Genomic DNA, 16,075 nt, shown 5'->3' on the forward strand with positions numbered 1-16,075 from the left:
CGAAAATTGCTACTGGTAGCGGCGTTGCATGCGCCGAAAGTCGAAGGAAAACAAAATAACACCGATGGTACTGTTGCGTATGCAAGTGTCCCAACTACGTCGGAATGAGGGAGGATGTATCCTTCTGCGTCTTTCCATCTAGACCCTACGAACAAGAACGGAGGCGGTGTTGGATCCAAGCAGTCAAGCGAGCGGAGTAAGTTCCCGTCTTGTCGCCCTGTCAAGCAGTGTCGGGCTGGTTTCTAAATCCCATTTCGCGTGTGTGCTTGGTTTATTGGATAGTGAAGACGGTCAGCCGTGGCAGCCAGTACCAAACAGCAGAAGTTGCAGCCGGCATTTCGTCGGAAACAAAATGAGCAATAGCATGCACCATCCGGCATGTGTACCAACCATATTTCCATCGCAATACCACCGCCAAGCTCCTTCCAATGCCACCACACCAAGCGAACGATACGAAAGGTAAATATTTTCCATTCATTGCCAAGAACTATATATGCAGGGAAGCTGCCTTGTAATACGACTTGTGTGCGCATACTGCCGGCGCACGCGCGACTAAGCCGCCTATGTGTACTTAAAAACGCGCATGCGGATGAGAACTCGGAGCTGAGATGCGCCCGGTAAATTTATGTAATTAGTGCCAGATGTAGCCAGGGTTGTTACGGATCAAGCAGCGGAGCACTCAAACCTATGCTTGCCCGAGTCAGCTGATGCGATAAAGCTTTCTTCTCAATTGACTGCTGTGGCAAAGTAACATCAGAATTTCTTATGTCTGACCAGAGAAGTATGGAATGTCTTCAGGCCAACTAATACTTCCGGAACCATAGCGCAGCAAGACCGGTGCCGTAGCTTCTAGATTAGCGAGTATATAAAGCTTAAAAATCTTCTTTCGTTATTTCTTCACTTCATGGCGCTAGCTTCTTTACAAGAACTGTCCACTTGAAGCGGCGCGAAAACGGAAACATGCGAACTATGAAACGGCCGCGGACGTGTCTGGTCGAGTGGCTGGAGTATGCCGCGTTTTCTAGCCAGGGCCAACGTTACTAGACTAGGGGTGCTATTCTGGACACGCATGGCGGCTGCACGGCCGCCATTATCCGCCATGTTTACTCTCTGATTGGCTGTCGAGAGGTCACGTGCTTTAAAATTTGTGCCGGGAAGCGGAAGTATTGCAAAATGCAATTTTGCGTTTTCATCAAGATGACGAAACGTGACGTGGAGCTGCAAATTTTATGGACTAATACATTTTTTTGGTCCTTGGCAGCTATATTGCGATGTTAGCGCTTCAAAAAGAATGTGAGCGGTAGCATGCACAACCAGTGCAATGCATGTGCAATTGCGCGAATATGTGGTGGCGATTCAAGATATGCGCCATGCCAGCTTGCTGATTGGCTGAAGGAATATCTCGTGATGTGCGTCACAGGAAGGGCTGTTTCATAAGCGTCATTTTGACGATGCGCGACGTTGCGCTGAGCCGCCATTGCTGAGATTTTCCGCCATAATTTTTCCTGCGACGAGCCGCACGAATTATGCTAATGAGTAGCCATACGCAATGGAAGCCGAGAGGAATGTGTATCGCCACATTTTCCCCGTCGTTTGGCGCCACGAAAATCTTTTGTTCATAACGTGTGCTCATAGTATTTGCATCGCTCTCGGGTGGTGTTGGCATTTATGTTTGGGGCTATCATTTTTTAAAAGAACGCGTTTATACGAAATATTATTGGTTGAACATAGCAAACTTTCGTCAATGTTGTCCACCTTTCACTGCTGCATTTGTATTGTAATCAAGATTAATGCCTTTTTGCACAATCAAACGTTATGACAACGGGCTCTTTCTAATTTATAAAATGAAATGTACGCAAGGCGGCGCCTTGAAGTTTCCTCCCGTGGTGCGAGAACCAGCGAAATGAACAAGAGATGGCAGCGCTGGCGCTTGCGTCGCGCTAGTGGATATCTCTGGCGCGCGCAACGCTATCGGTGAAATTCGGTCGTTTCTCAGCCAGCCGAGTCGGGCTGAGTCACTTGCGTTTCACAAGATAGTGATAACGTGGCCTAGAATGTGCGCGCATACCCGCCGTGGTTGCTCAGTGGCTATGGTGTTGGGCTGCTGAGCACGAGGTCGCGGGATCGAATCCCGGCCACGGCGGCCGCATTTCGATGGGGGCGAAATGCGAAAACACCCGTGTGCTTAGATTTAGGTGCACGTTAAAGAACCCCAGGTGGTCGAAATTTCCGGAGTCCTCCACTACGGCGTGCCTCATAATCAGAAAGTGGTTTTGGCACGTAAAACACCAAATATAAAAAAAAATGTGCGCGCATCACCACTGGTAGGTCGCGTATGTTGTCTCAAGCAAGAAAACAAGCTAGTTGGCGCCAACATGCGATGACTCATTCCATTTTCCGGGGACACGCATCCTAGCTATTGAAGCAGACGACGTCTTGTACGCAGCAGACGACGGAAGCGAGAAGCGTTTTCGACTGAATAATCATATGCTTTGAGATAGCTGCTTTATTTTTACTGTGGAGGAAAACTGTTTTGCTTTACTGATAACGCTACATTCAGTGCCTTCACTTCAATTTCTTAGGCGAAACGTCAAATTAGCGTCACGTTACGTAAGCAAAACTGGGCCACCAGCGCCATTTTGTTTGCGTCCCGCCTACGTCACGCACCGAAGAAAACGACGGAATGTCCAGAATAGCGCCCTAGGGGCGCTATTCTGGATATTCTGGACAAGAGGCGGCCGTGACAGCACCCTGGCTGATACACTCTAAGAAAAAAGAGAGTAAAAAGTGAGTCACAGCAACTTGACTCTCTTTTTTCTTACGAAGACCCATTTTCGCGCGGGTAGAGTCACAAAACAAGAGTCAACATTTGTGTGTGGGTCGTTTGACTCTTAATAGGACGCGAAGAGTCGTCGTGCAAGATTGCGACTCCTCTGATATTCGAGATGAGTCTGGCGAGAGAAAGATTAAAATGCAGGAGAAGAAATACCAGATAACGTCTTCTGTTTTAGGCAGGCCCTCGGGTTCCTGTCCTGGTTGTAATCAGTTCAGTTCAGTTCAGTTTCATTCCTTAAAGGCCCCCATTTCAGGGGGTGTTACATAAGGAGTGGGATTACATTTGTAGTGAGGAAAACAAACAGCGATGTTGATTTAACATTGAAGGTGATTTGTTACGCGTTCTTGAAAAGCAGGTGTTGAAGCGATGGCGACGATGTCATGGGGTAGGCCGTTCCAGTCCGTGGCTGCTCGAAGAAATAACAAGGCTGAAAACGTAGTAGTAGGTGATAGTGGGCGGGCAACTTGAAGGGGATGACTGGTGCGGTGAGATATGCGTGATGCGGCGGCGATATACGGTGCTTGATTGAGAGGAGAATAAAAGAATTTGTGATAAAGGGTGAGGCTAGCAATGCGACGACGAAAAGAGAGGGGTGACAGTCCGGATGTAGCTTTCAAGGATGAAACACTGACGTCATATGAGTATGAGGAATGAATGAATCGGGCAACACGATTCTGCACAGCTTCCAATGCGGTGATTAGATATGCTTGAAGTGGGCTCCAGATGGGGCATGCATATTCTAATTTGGGTCTTATAAGTGATTTATACGCGAGCAATTTAACATGTAGTGGGGCAAGACGAAGGTGACGTTTTAGAAAACCGAGTGTTTTGTTTGATGCTGAAATGACGTTACCGACATGTTACCGACATCCGGTGTATCATTCTTTCGTCAAGCTTGTCATGTTCTGCAATTACATCGAACTCTAAATATCGATTTTCCTTGAACATGTTTGTTGATATATCACACGCTTAAGCGATAGCTGGCTTCCTATGCTAAGGAAGACCCGGATTTGTCACAATGGATTCTGACCATAAGTAAATCTAAAAAATATAGCATTGGCTACTAAAGAGAGCACAGCAACGAGATAACAAGTTCAGTAGGCGCACTCAACAGTGTCGATTGTAAATGTAATTGCGCTACGTAAAGTTAAATTTTGAGGATTTAGGTTCCAAAATCAAGATCTTGTTATGAGGCGCACGGTAATGGAAAACTGCAGATTTATTTTCAGCAGCTCGGGTTATTTAACGTGCACGGAATGCACAATATACGCGCGTTTTCGCATTCTGCCCCCATTGGAATGCGACTGCTGCGGTTGTGATTGGACCCGTGACCTCGAGCTCAGCAGCGCAACACCAAAGCCACTGGGCTACCGCAGTGCGTTGCGTTCCGCGACCAGAAACAAACACTAGCGTACGCAGCACTGCTTTTGAACCCCCCAGAAATTTAAAAACAAAAATATAGCAGTTTCCCCCCAATGCTGCATGAACCACTGCACGAACAACTGCACGAACCAAGGTTCGTAGCTTCATCGCCTGAATAAACTGCAGTAAACAATCGCTTACTCCGTAAATTAGCAAGCACGGGGTCACGCGCGCACGGGCAAACATGAACAGATTTCACTCAATGACCGCGAACACTCGCTGCCACAGCGTCCGCGTGATGAAGGGCGCGAACAGAGCGGACAGAACGCTTCTGCTGCCTCGTCCTTCAAAGCGTACCCGAAACTTCAAATAGCGATATAGAAGCGCCTTTCCCCTCCCCACTTTGCACCCATCGGGAATTATCTCCAAGACAGAGCGAGAGTGGCGCCAGACCGGGCTAGAGCAACGGCCAGAGGAGAAGCGTGCTAAACCAGCGCCTCCTTTCCCCGGCTTGCGCGCGTTTTATCACGTGACCACCTATAGATACTTGGGGCACCCATCCAGGCACTATACATCTCGGCTCGCCCTCGTACACTTCCTTTAACGCGCACAGCTAACGGCGCAGGATAGGATCTTATCGCACTTTATACGTAAGCTCACGGCAACACCGACAGATATATTTCGGCGGTTGTGTCCATATAATTGCTATTGCAAAATTCGCAATGCATAGAAAATTTTACTAAGGACCAACCACGCTGCTGCCATGTCGTGATAGAGCGGTGAACGATAGTTCTAGAAAATGTGTTGCTAAATCTCCGCCAAATGACTATACGCTCGCATTTGGTGAGAGCGGCACACAGTCGCAAGAACTTGTGGAGGAAATACCGGAGTTCTGGCAGCTTCAGGTGCACTAGATCATTCAGTAACATGGGCGGCTTTGTAGTTCTACCTTACATCAGACCAAACTGCACTCGACAGAAATCAAGGGCAGCCGCACCGTTATAGCTAAGCAAATTAAGGACAATTACGCCGCGTCTTCAGACTTCGAGCACGCTCCGACAGCCCAGCGATATATATTTGAAACACAACCACACTCGGACGAGAAAATTTTGCTTCTGCCAAGTGAACGTAGCGGGTATTTCAAGACGCGTGTTAAATTCATGGCTGTTTCATTCGTAAACATTACTTAAGTGACGTAAAATTATCAGTGAGCGAAACAGTTTTTATTTCAACGCAAGGAAACAAAACCGAAACTAGCGCAACGTTTTGCCCAGTTGTGCAGATACAAAATGATCCAAAGCCGAAGCCGTCAATAGCATGACGCCATTTTGAACTTGTGCTGCATCACGCGCGAGTACGTTGTCGTTGAGTGGTTCTGAAATCGCTGCGTTAAGGGCGACTGCAACCAAGCGTTGTGGCAAGTTACGGTGGGAGCTTCTGTCCGTGCTGTGTGATTGCGATGAGGGGACCGCCGCCAGCAGCAGCGTATCGCCGATAAGCGCCCGAAGTGCTGCGGTTTGCACTGCATCTTTCATTGTGATATGGGAGATCGCAACGGACAGAGACGACCAGATGCATACGAACGACTACCAGCGGGGAGTGACCTGTGCCATATTTCTCTTAACGTCTCAGGTAAGCATATCAGCTTTTGTTCCGAGTTTACAAACGGCGCGTACTCGGCCCTTCCGGTACGGCTACATTTTGCGCCATGTTTCTCTTGGCAGTTCACAGACGTTTCTTAGGCATGCGTGCGCGTATGTATGCGGAAATACTACTGGCAGACGGAAGCCTCAGGATAAACACCGTTCTTAACGACTCTAGTGACGAGTGGCCTGTCGCATCGAAAAATCCGTAGAATATCAAGTACTGCGTAACTTGAAGTGTAGATACAATACTAGCACCAGTGTGACTTTCGCATGGCGAAGACAGGTAATCGAAAGGGCAGCTTGTGCATTCTGAAGATTTACTAGCGCTTTAGGTATATTGCCGCGAATAATAAAAGCGCTACAACGCTGTATGGCAGTGTCAGGCGATGTGGCAGCACAGATATTTTAAGAGCGGTTAAGCGGCTGCATGCACAAGCGAACAGACACAGCGCTTTCAAAGCGCTGAAAGAGAACAAACTTTTTGTGCATTTGGCTGTAAGTAGAAAACACATTAGCTCACAATATAAGCCTATATATATGTATTATTTTTACGTAATCTTTATTTTCACGGTTGTAAAAATTTAAAAGCATGAATATGCTGCAACATTTATATAGTAACTCCTACTACGCTTACAAAACCTGGCTGTGTTATGTGGTAAAATTGTACTATTGCTACTGTATTTTTTATATTGAGTCCGGTGGTTTATGAAAAAAAAAGGTCCTTTTATGTGTAGTTTTATGTTAGTGCGTATATTTGCCCAGCAGAAATGAGTTGATTGCAAAGTTGTACCTTCCAGTGAGCTGCATATGAACCCAAGTTTATCCTGTCTTGGCTATTGTAATGTGCATACAACAATTTTAAGTATATACAGCTGTAGTTGGCCTAGTCGCTGCAACATATTTTGTAAAAGTAGAAGGCCATTTATTATTTTGCTGCTTCCATGCAGAAATACCTTTTTTCTTGTAGCAAGAAACGCTGACAGTATTGAATGAAATGAAGTGTGTTGTATTTTTCTACTAACTTAATAAAGGAAATTTCGTCTGCCGTGTATCGGAGATTAGTTTACCTTCTTGTACTAAACAATGCATTATGTCCTCGGCTACTGCTGTTGTCCTGTGTATTTTTATAATTTTGAAATGTATTTTATTTTAGGTATTCAAGAAATGGCAACAGCCAGAAGTCACCATCTTACCAGCACGTTATGGGTGAGACAAATTGTAGCAGGCACTTTTGCATATCTCATTAGCATATGATGCTATTTGTTGTAATTTTTGTGTCCACTTTCCTGTCTTTATGCATTTTACTATTATTGTGCAAAGCGTAACAGTTTTACATTGAGACAGAATAATCACCCAAAGGGGAGACATGGCTGGAGGAGACAACACACACAAGCCTCCTTTGTCCGTATCTTTATGTTGCGCAGTTACTCTGTCGTTATCTACCAACAAGCCCAAGTTCCTCATCAGCTACATTTACTAATGATCCGTTATTACAGTTTCATTGACATAACATTGAAAGTACAGAGGTACACAGGAAGACAAGAGACTTGAACTGATGAAGAGCCGTAGAACAAGGACCGCTGGAGCCAATATTTCGACAAAGAGAAGGAGATTTTTCTTCTCAAAACGTTGGCTCCAATGAATTTTCTTGTTCTATCACTATTTACGGTTGAAAGAAAGCATTATTCCTCTTGCTGAAGTATTATGCATTATGGCATAATAATTAGCAGGGTGAAATATGAGGAATGTCAAAATTCTTGTATATTCCCGTGCTAAAGCGAAAGCCAGGAAAACAAGATGTAGAGAACCACATTGTTATTTTTCACTGCCCAGTTTAGCCAGCTTTATTCCGAGCTTGCACTTTGTTGCATTAACGACCACTGGAATTCGTTAATTGAATTAGCTTGGTGATTTACTTATATTAAGAGATTTTGAACTTGTATTAACGCAGCTTAACATAATGCATGTAAAAATAATTTACAATGACATATTTAGGTGGCAGGCTTGCAGTTGTCTAGCAGATCACTTGATGGTATGAGCTCAGGTTTCAACCGAGCTTCCATGCACAAACCGGTTACACATTTTTTGTTTCATTGTTTGGATTTTCATAAACATAAGTACCGTTTCTTTTTTGTTGGGCTTCTAGTTGTGTCGTAGGACCTAACTGTTTACCTTTATTTGTATTGGTAGCCATGTTACACAGACAGCTCAGTTTTATTGTAAATCATGTCATGGTAGGACTAAGAACATTTGTGCAAATTTGTTGCAGGTACACTCTGGCGGCTCCTACCCCTGTGTCCTCCCACCACCCTGTCCTGACTACGTCCACTAAGTAGTTGGGAGCCTTTGGCGGCTTCTGCCACTGTATCCTGCCGCCACCATGTCCCGACTATGTCCACTAGGGAGTTGGCAGCCTTAGTGATGATGCCAGCAGGCTGACAGCCGACAGAAAGATTCAGGTAAATACCTGTAATTAAGTGACGTCTTTTTGAGTGAAATGGCTTGTCACTCAGCAATGAAAGACGTAACTTCGAAGCAGTTTAGACTCCCTGCTATCTGTGCAGGTATGCTCAAGTCCATGCATTTTGTCTTAGCCGCCAAGAGGCTATGTGTATTAGACGAAATGCGATGTAAATTTTCAAACTGCAAGAGACCACATGCACAGTTTTTTTTTGCTTAACACAAGAACTACTTTGATAAAGCTTTACCAATTTAAAAAGAATGCAATGTACTCTCATACATGGTATTTGGTATAAATTTACTAGGGCTCCCTCAATGGTAAGCAGGCCGATAAACGTACACCAAAGCTGTCTTCTTTTCTAAGTTCATCCTCCTCTCTGCACTGCTGCATAATGTATCTTTCTGATACCATTCTTGCACACAGCACAAGTCCTAAACACATGGATTGCATACATTTGCAGCTTTTGCTGTAGGTCACTTTTGTGAGAATAAAGTTAAGCCATTTTGTCCATTTTTAATCAGCCATAATAAACTGAGCAGTGGCTAAGAAGCAGTCAAGTTTTTGGTGTAAGGCCTCTCTTCGTTGTTAAAAATTTGGCCCTCTTAATGAAATAACAAAATTTTTGGCTGCCATTTTATGATGCATACTTTGGTGCATTACACGAAATTTGACATAATGTTTATGGCAGTAAAAATTTTTTTTTGCTTCAAGTATTGTGTGAAATTGAGATTTGTTCTATAATGAAAGGCCCTCAGTTTTCAAGAAGAAATTCCAAGTGGTTGAGTGCCAGGTTGGAACAGCTGGCATGGAATAGCCTACTTACACAAATAGGGAGGGTCATGTACACTTGACTTTATGTTAAGATACTATTATTGATCCACAAAAGAGAAATTGAAGGATTCCATCCTATAAGCAGCTCTTAACATTCATTTCCACTTTTGCACATTTATATACCTTGAGTCTAGTGACTTGTGTCTGTTTTCATCATCTGCTATGTGCAGATGGTAAACTTCAGATTTGCCCTATGGTACAGAATATTTTGGTGCTAATACATGAATCTGTGTTTTTCAGGTTGCCTCGAAATTTTACCCAAGCCATGCCGCACACTCGGGCCAGGCCTTTTGCGAACGACGTATAACCAGGCTCAACGCATCAGGGTCGAGGGAGTCCGGAGATCAAGGCAATCTGCTGTGCAACCAGCGTGCAACCTTTGGTGACCCCGCTACATGTGCTACCTATTTCACAGCTGTGCCTCACCTACCATCTATCCAAACAGCATCACCGGCTGTGATCACTTATCGAACCATGGATGAATGTTGGGGTGGAGTGATTTGAACAGACATTCTATTTGTCTCTTCAAATTCCTTGTAAATATTTCTGTTATAATTCATATGTGTCTTTAGTATCCCGTTTTTAATAGTTCCTTTCTCTTAGAATTCTCACCATCAGCCCCTGCTATTCTAATGTATACCTGCCTTTAAGCCCCGTTTCTCGTAGTTCTTTCGTACTTGTGGATGTAATTAATAGGTTATTAATTCTTGTTGTACGGAAGGCTAAAATACGAACTTACGGCATTTTTTCTTCCTTTGATAATCTACAGCACTGCAATGTGTTCAAGAAATGTAACATAACACGGGCTCTGGTGCAGGATAAATTTAAGAGCAATATAGAGTACTTATTTCAAGCACCCATTATTTTTTTAAAAACTCAAGGATATAGGAGCACAAGAAAGAAACTATTGAACTAGAGAAACATTGGTTCCCCTCATAAGTCTGGTAATAATGTGACTTCTTTCACTGCAAAGATACTGGTACTCGCATACAAGGTTTGAGACATGAAAGTTATGGTACCCTTGGCATTTCTCAGTGCTTATTTGCCACACTGACGAATGTCAAAGGCAGCATAGGTTTCATGCACACATTGGTTGTATTACACCTTCTGTGTATTGCATTCCTCAAACACACGGGTTTGCAGCAGTGCTTTAAATAGCAGATGTATTTCCTAATTTTCAGAATTTCTTAGTGCAAGAGTAACGCTACAGATCATGTAAAAATAATTTTACAGACTATATGTCCATGGATGCATGTTTCTTCTGATGACGTAGCAGTGCCATGTGGTCGGGGGATGAATGTCTATTTCAGATTTAAATATTGGCTTCCAGGCCTCGGTTAGTCTCCTACACTGAGTATTCTAGGTCAAAGCCCAGTTACTAGAGGAAAGTGAATAAAACTAGGAATTATAAACATCAAAAGATCTTGTTCGGGACACTAATGTAACAATCAGCAAGGTTCTTTGTGCATTCATTTCCAGATTTGCGAGATTATATTTTGACTGGTTTCATTAATGCGAGAACAAATATTTGTTTATTCTCATGCTAGAGTTGGCTGCCCCCATTCGCATACAACCCCTTTACAGGCTAAAAATTAAGTGTATTAATACGCTGTTTTTCGGTTTTGCGCCCTCAGTGTTAAGGGATGCAAACGGTGACATACAACAGAATGCAGAAAAATGTCTAAGGAATGCAAGCAGGGCATAGGACTTTTTAGACAGATGCATGCGTGTGCTATTTATAAAACTCCCTATGGTATGCCTCAAGGCGTTTTGTAACCCTTTGGTAGAGACACTGACACCCACTTATTAAGGGGAAATGCTCCTCGAAACAACTTTTTTAATTTGTACTAGAAATTTGAGTGTACTGCTATTCATAGGGAGTTTTATGTAGATTTGAATTGTCATTGTTTTTGTGTAGCTGGTGTTTAGTTATGTCCTACATAGTGGCAATATATTTTTATGGGCACTTGTGTGTAAAAGTTTCGCAAATGGTTTCATGCTGTATCTTATTTAGCTAGGTGTATACCGCAAAGTGGCGATACCTATCCAAACAGCTTGTACAAAACTGGAATTATGCAAAAAATATTAGGCCACTTTAAATAATTTTTAGATTGCAATTTCAATTAGATACTGGTATTCTGCTTATCTTGAAGAGTATGTATGCCAAATTTAATTTGTATAGGACAATTATAAAGCACGAGGTTATTGTCAGCTATTGTGAGAAAAAATTATTGAAGTATTCTCAATAATTTTAGTAGCAGGCCTGCCTGCCTGCCTGCCTACTAATCTTGCATACTTCTAGTAACTTTACGTGCTGTTTGAATAGATATCGGCACCTGGCAGTCTACAGGGAGCTGAGTTAGCTGCAGCACACTGCTTTTTTGTGAAAATTTAATACACAAGAAAGTTCCCGCAAATATCACTATGTATTTTGCCGTTGTATAGGACATAACTCAAGAAGCAGCTAAACAAAAACTAATGGAATATATGAAATCTGCATGAAGAACTCTACAATTGGCTCTCTTTTGAAACCTCTAGTACAAATAATAAAAATATTTCGAGTAATATTCAATCAGCAAAACGTTGCCCTTGCTACAGTGACCTACAACATAGCGACGCAAAGCTTAAGGCAAGTCCTCTTGTCGAAGCGAATATGGGCTGTCTTCCCAAGGGCTTCTGTTAAAGACGGTGAATTTTTCTGCATTTACCAGAAGTGCAATACTAAAATGTTTGTGAATGTGTGATTGGTATTGGCACACTAACAGAAAAAAAGACAGTTCTGTGAAATGTAGACTTGAGACATGACTTTGTTGGACATTTAAATTTTGACTCCATATATTTGTGTTTTGTACTGAGTGTTTCACCGGTGACTGCCACTAATTATTGAACATAACTGCTTCATGACAGTGTGACAATTTTCACTAACATAAATTTTAGCTGTGGCAGGCATTAGAATTACAGTACTCAATAACGTCTACTTTGTAAGAACTCAGACTAGCACCAGTTCTGAGATACATATACCCAAAAAGTAATGATCAAATAGATTTCTTTTCCACACAGAATTGTCCTACAAGGATTACAGAAGGCTTTTTGGCAAAGTAATATCCGAAAGAGCAAAGCATGTTCCACCAAGTATGGTGACAAATATTTCAGATCTGCCAGTCTGAGGACTCCTACAAACTAACAATACCTTCAGCACTGACTAGCTTCAATAATGGGATGTCAGTGTTTTGCTAAAATTAATGAAACTTCAATTATTGTGATCTTGTTCAAGAAGACATATGTAATTAACATGCAGTTCTAATCTCTGTCACTTTTGTAAATATTTGCCAATTATTTTTTCAGGCTACAATTTTTGGTAATAATGGTATTCATTGCAGAAAAAGCTAGTACATGGCATTTACAGGGTGTCTACCAACCGGGAAAACCGGGAAAACCGGGAATTCTCAGGGATTTTGAGTAGTCTGGAAAAAGTCAGGGAAAACTCAGGGAATTTGGGCGTCTATCAGGGAAAATTAGCGGCACTTTTATAGGAAGGGTCGAAAGTCGCGGTAATGCTGGCTCGAGCAGCAGACAGGAATCGCAGTGAATCGTCTTTGACGCCCTGTGGTCGGCTGGATGAGTTGCCAGTGTGCAGTCAATGACGGACTTTCCGAATTCCCGATAATTTGGACGGCTTCGCGGCACCGCCACGTACCCCATAGAGTAAACGCATCAGAACGTGTGAAATTTCGGACGCAAGAACCCTTCGCCGTCCGATTTTCCGGACGTTTTGTCGTGACCGCAGGTCCGAAGCGGCAATAATCAAAGGTACCACCGCTGCCGTTTCGATTACTTCGCCACCTCGAACCGGCACTCTCGCGCGCAGATCCGCTGGCAGCCGTTACCACCACTGCGGCAACGCTAGGCCTAGCTGCTTCGACGTTCGCTATAAAGCTTCTTGCCGTTTGGTGCTGAGTTTTCTATTGAAAGAATTAGCTGCTGTCAGCAATGGCACGGACTCCGCTTTTGTGGTCCTCGCGATTGGCTTAAAAACTTAGAAAACACGGTGCGTTGCATAATGCCGGTTCCCGAAAGTCAGCTTCGCCTTTGTACAGAAGTGTTACGTGGTGAAGCATACGCAAAGTATTGCAGTGAAGCATAACAAGCGTGGGAAGGGGCTATTGCCACGGAAAACAGTATGTATTCCTTAATTATACACACGTGCACCCGGTATTTCCTGTCACAGTACGAGCACCGATATGCCTAATATGTGTACCGACAGGCCTTCAGAGCGTTTTCGAACGTGCCTGTGGAGGTTTGAGCCCCTAAGGGCAGTAAATGACACGCATTAATTTTTTTCCAACTGGCCGATTTTTCGAACGTTTTCGCGACCCCTAGGGAGTTCTAAAATCGGCCGCGGACTGTGCAACTGACCAGGATGCTTCAAATGGTCCTTGGGGCAAACGAGTGGCAGAAGGAGGACAAGAACAGAAATGATGTACGCATTGAGGAATAAATGGGAAAGGAAGCTTGCTGCCGCCGTTTTGAAGGAGCTTGGGCTCAAAAAACAGTTTTGGCTGATGCCGAGATGCAGGTGTCCCGCATCCAAACCAAAATAAACTCTATAAAGCAGTGAAACACAACACTCAGGCGTCGTGCGCGGGCTGAGAGTATGTCGAGACAGTTGAGGTTGACTTACGAGCGGTTAAGAGAGAATCTCAATTGTGACAGAGTTCGGACCTCATACCACTGAGCTTGCTATCAGTTGATAGAGATCGCTCATATATTCAAATATATTCGCTTCTATGTGCATCTCCTTTTTATTCGTATTTGTGAATGTCCGACTTATTTGCAATTTTTTTCGAGGACACTTTATTTGCTGTGCATTTTACTAACCCCTGCCTTCTATTCTCTTTTTGAATAACATAAACACTACTGCTTAGTATTCAAATTGGATTAAGTAGCTTCTTTAATTTTTTTCATGTGCCTACTAGGGAGTGACAGCCTCAGGCGACATGTTTTCAGCCCGTCTTGACATAAAACATAGTTCTGCATCACCCAGGGAAATTTGCAATAGCACTCAGGGAAAACCTGGAAAACTCAGGGAATTTGGAAATGTCAACTTGGTAGACACCCTGCATTTAATAAAGAAGGTACTGGTCATTGTAGATTTTCTGTCTTCAGCATTTGTTCTGTTCCACAGCTGTTTCTTGAAATCTGAAATGATGTACCCATCACTTTGTTAGCGATCAACAGGGAAATCTGTCAGTATGTTTTGTTTAAAATGGAGCTGATCAACCCAATAGTTAGGCTATTTGCTAATTATAAATTACAATGATAATAGTACAGGACCATAAGAACAGACTGATGCTGAATAACAGCTGTGCCCAGCTACATCCACGCAGGTTTGCCACACAATGTGCATGTGTTCAGAAGAGCCAAATGCCCCAGAGAGAAAGCAACAGTAACTAATTGTTCGTCATCTTGTACAAGCAGATTATGCGCTAGATGTAAATCATGCTCAGTAAATACATAAGTCAGTCATGTGAGGTGTCTCACTTTTGGTTGCAAGTTGGAACTTATTGCAATCTTGGTTGTTTTTATTTTGTTTCCTTTGTGAGCATGAGTGACTTAGTTGCCTTGGCACATATTATCAAAACTGTTTCTTCATCACTGGGAATCACAAAATTTCAATTACACATAAAATTTCCAGTTACTGATATGGTAGACTTCGAAGTTAATTCTCTCATCTACCAAGTAGTTTTATCATTCATTGAAACATATCCATGCAATGCACAATGGGAACCCAAATTATAAATATCTGTTCTTGCTTTCTACCCTGCTCTACAACATTATGAAGATACAAAGCAAAACTATAAGCTTACAATTGTCCCCCATAACCTGAGTTTCGCTTAGAATTTGAAAAACAAAACTGACATCCTGCTATAGTGTGAGAGTTGCTTTGGGCACCAAGTGAACTGCGTAGCACCTGTGCTAGAGTACACAACAAAGCAGAAAATCGCACCAGATTGCAATGGCAGTGGTAAGTTAAGAACAGATGTTTTATTTCACGCACCATTAATGTGGCCTATCATCTGCTCCTGTTTTGTGGGAACGCATACATTGGGAAGACAATTTTTTGCACCAATCTTACCTTAGTGGGACACTTGAGAAAGGTAGAAATCAAGAACAGGTATTCACACTTTGTTGCCCACAGTGTATTTATTATCTGAATGTGTTTCACTCTACAAAAGACTACTGTGGTAGATAATCATAAAGACCAAGACAAAAGAATTAAAAGAAGTATGTGTCAGTCATCCTTCCATGATCTCCCGTGTTTATAGAAACACTTCTTTCTGCATATGTGCGAAAGTGTAGGGAAGCATTACATAACTCAGTCATGCTTTCCAAGTTAAAAATCGGAATAAGGACGATCACAAGAACATTGTATGAGTGATTTGTAAATGTGGCATCTAATGGAACTTATTTACGCATGTGCTGAGGGTACATTACAGCCAGTGCATAATCTGTCTGCTCTTACAGGATAGCTTGTGATGAGTAAAAGAAGCCTTCCTCACATTTTCCTCTTTGTTTCTTTTGGACCTCGGTGCACCATGTGTATTGTTACAGCTGCATGCATGCAGCTGGGTATAGTTTATGTGTTCTGCTAGCTCCCTTGTCCTCATTATTCATGTGCTATCTTTGCCGTAACAAAATACTGCTACCTGTGCTACATATTTTGTCAGCGTGTTTGCATTATGGCAAGTTTTGTATTAGTGGTTATTGCAATCTGCGAAATTGTCTGTCAGCTATCATACTTCGTCTTGAAAAGTATGTTTGTCAACATAAATAAACAATTAGTATAAATTTTGCTCTATTTATTTTTGTAATATTATCTGTTGTGAAGCTTTTATACACTGTTGCATGTTGTATGACAATAAAATTGATGCACAACTT

The 16,075-nt window shown here is 42.8% G+C and overlaps 1 long non-coding RNA gene across 1 annotated transcript; it reads left to right on the forward strand.

Annotated features, from left to right (window-relative positions):
* The first annotated feature begins 5,547 nt into the window (after positions 1–5,547).
* Positions 5,548–16,075, forward strand: LOC135909554 (uncharacterized). Its single transcript, XR_010566736.2, has 4 exons — positions 5,548–5,830; positions 6,998–7,050; positions 8,114–8,303; positions 9,377–16,075. It is a non-coding gene; the product is annotated as an uncharacterized lncRNA (long non-coding RNA).

This window comes from Dermacentor albipictus, chromosome 7 (genome assembly GCF_038994185.2).
Source record: "Dermacentor albipictus isolate Rhodes 1998 colony chromosome 7, USDA_Dalb.pri_finalv2, whole genome shotgun sequence".
Taxonomy (NCBI): domain Eukaryota; kingdom Metazoa; phylum Arthropoda; class Arachnida; order Ixodida; family Ixodidae; genus Dermacentor; species Dermacentor albipictus.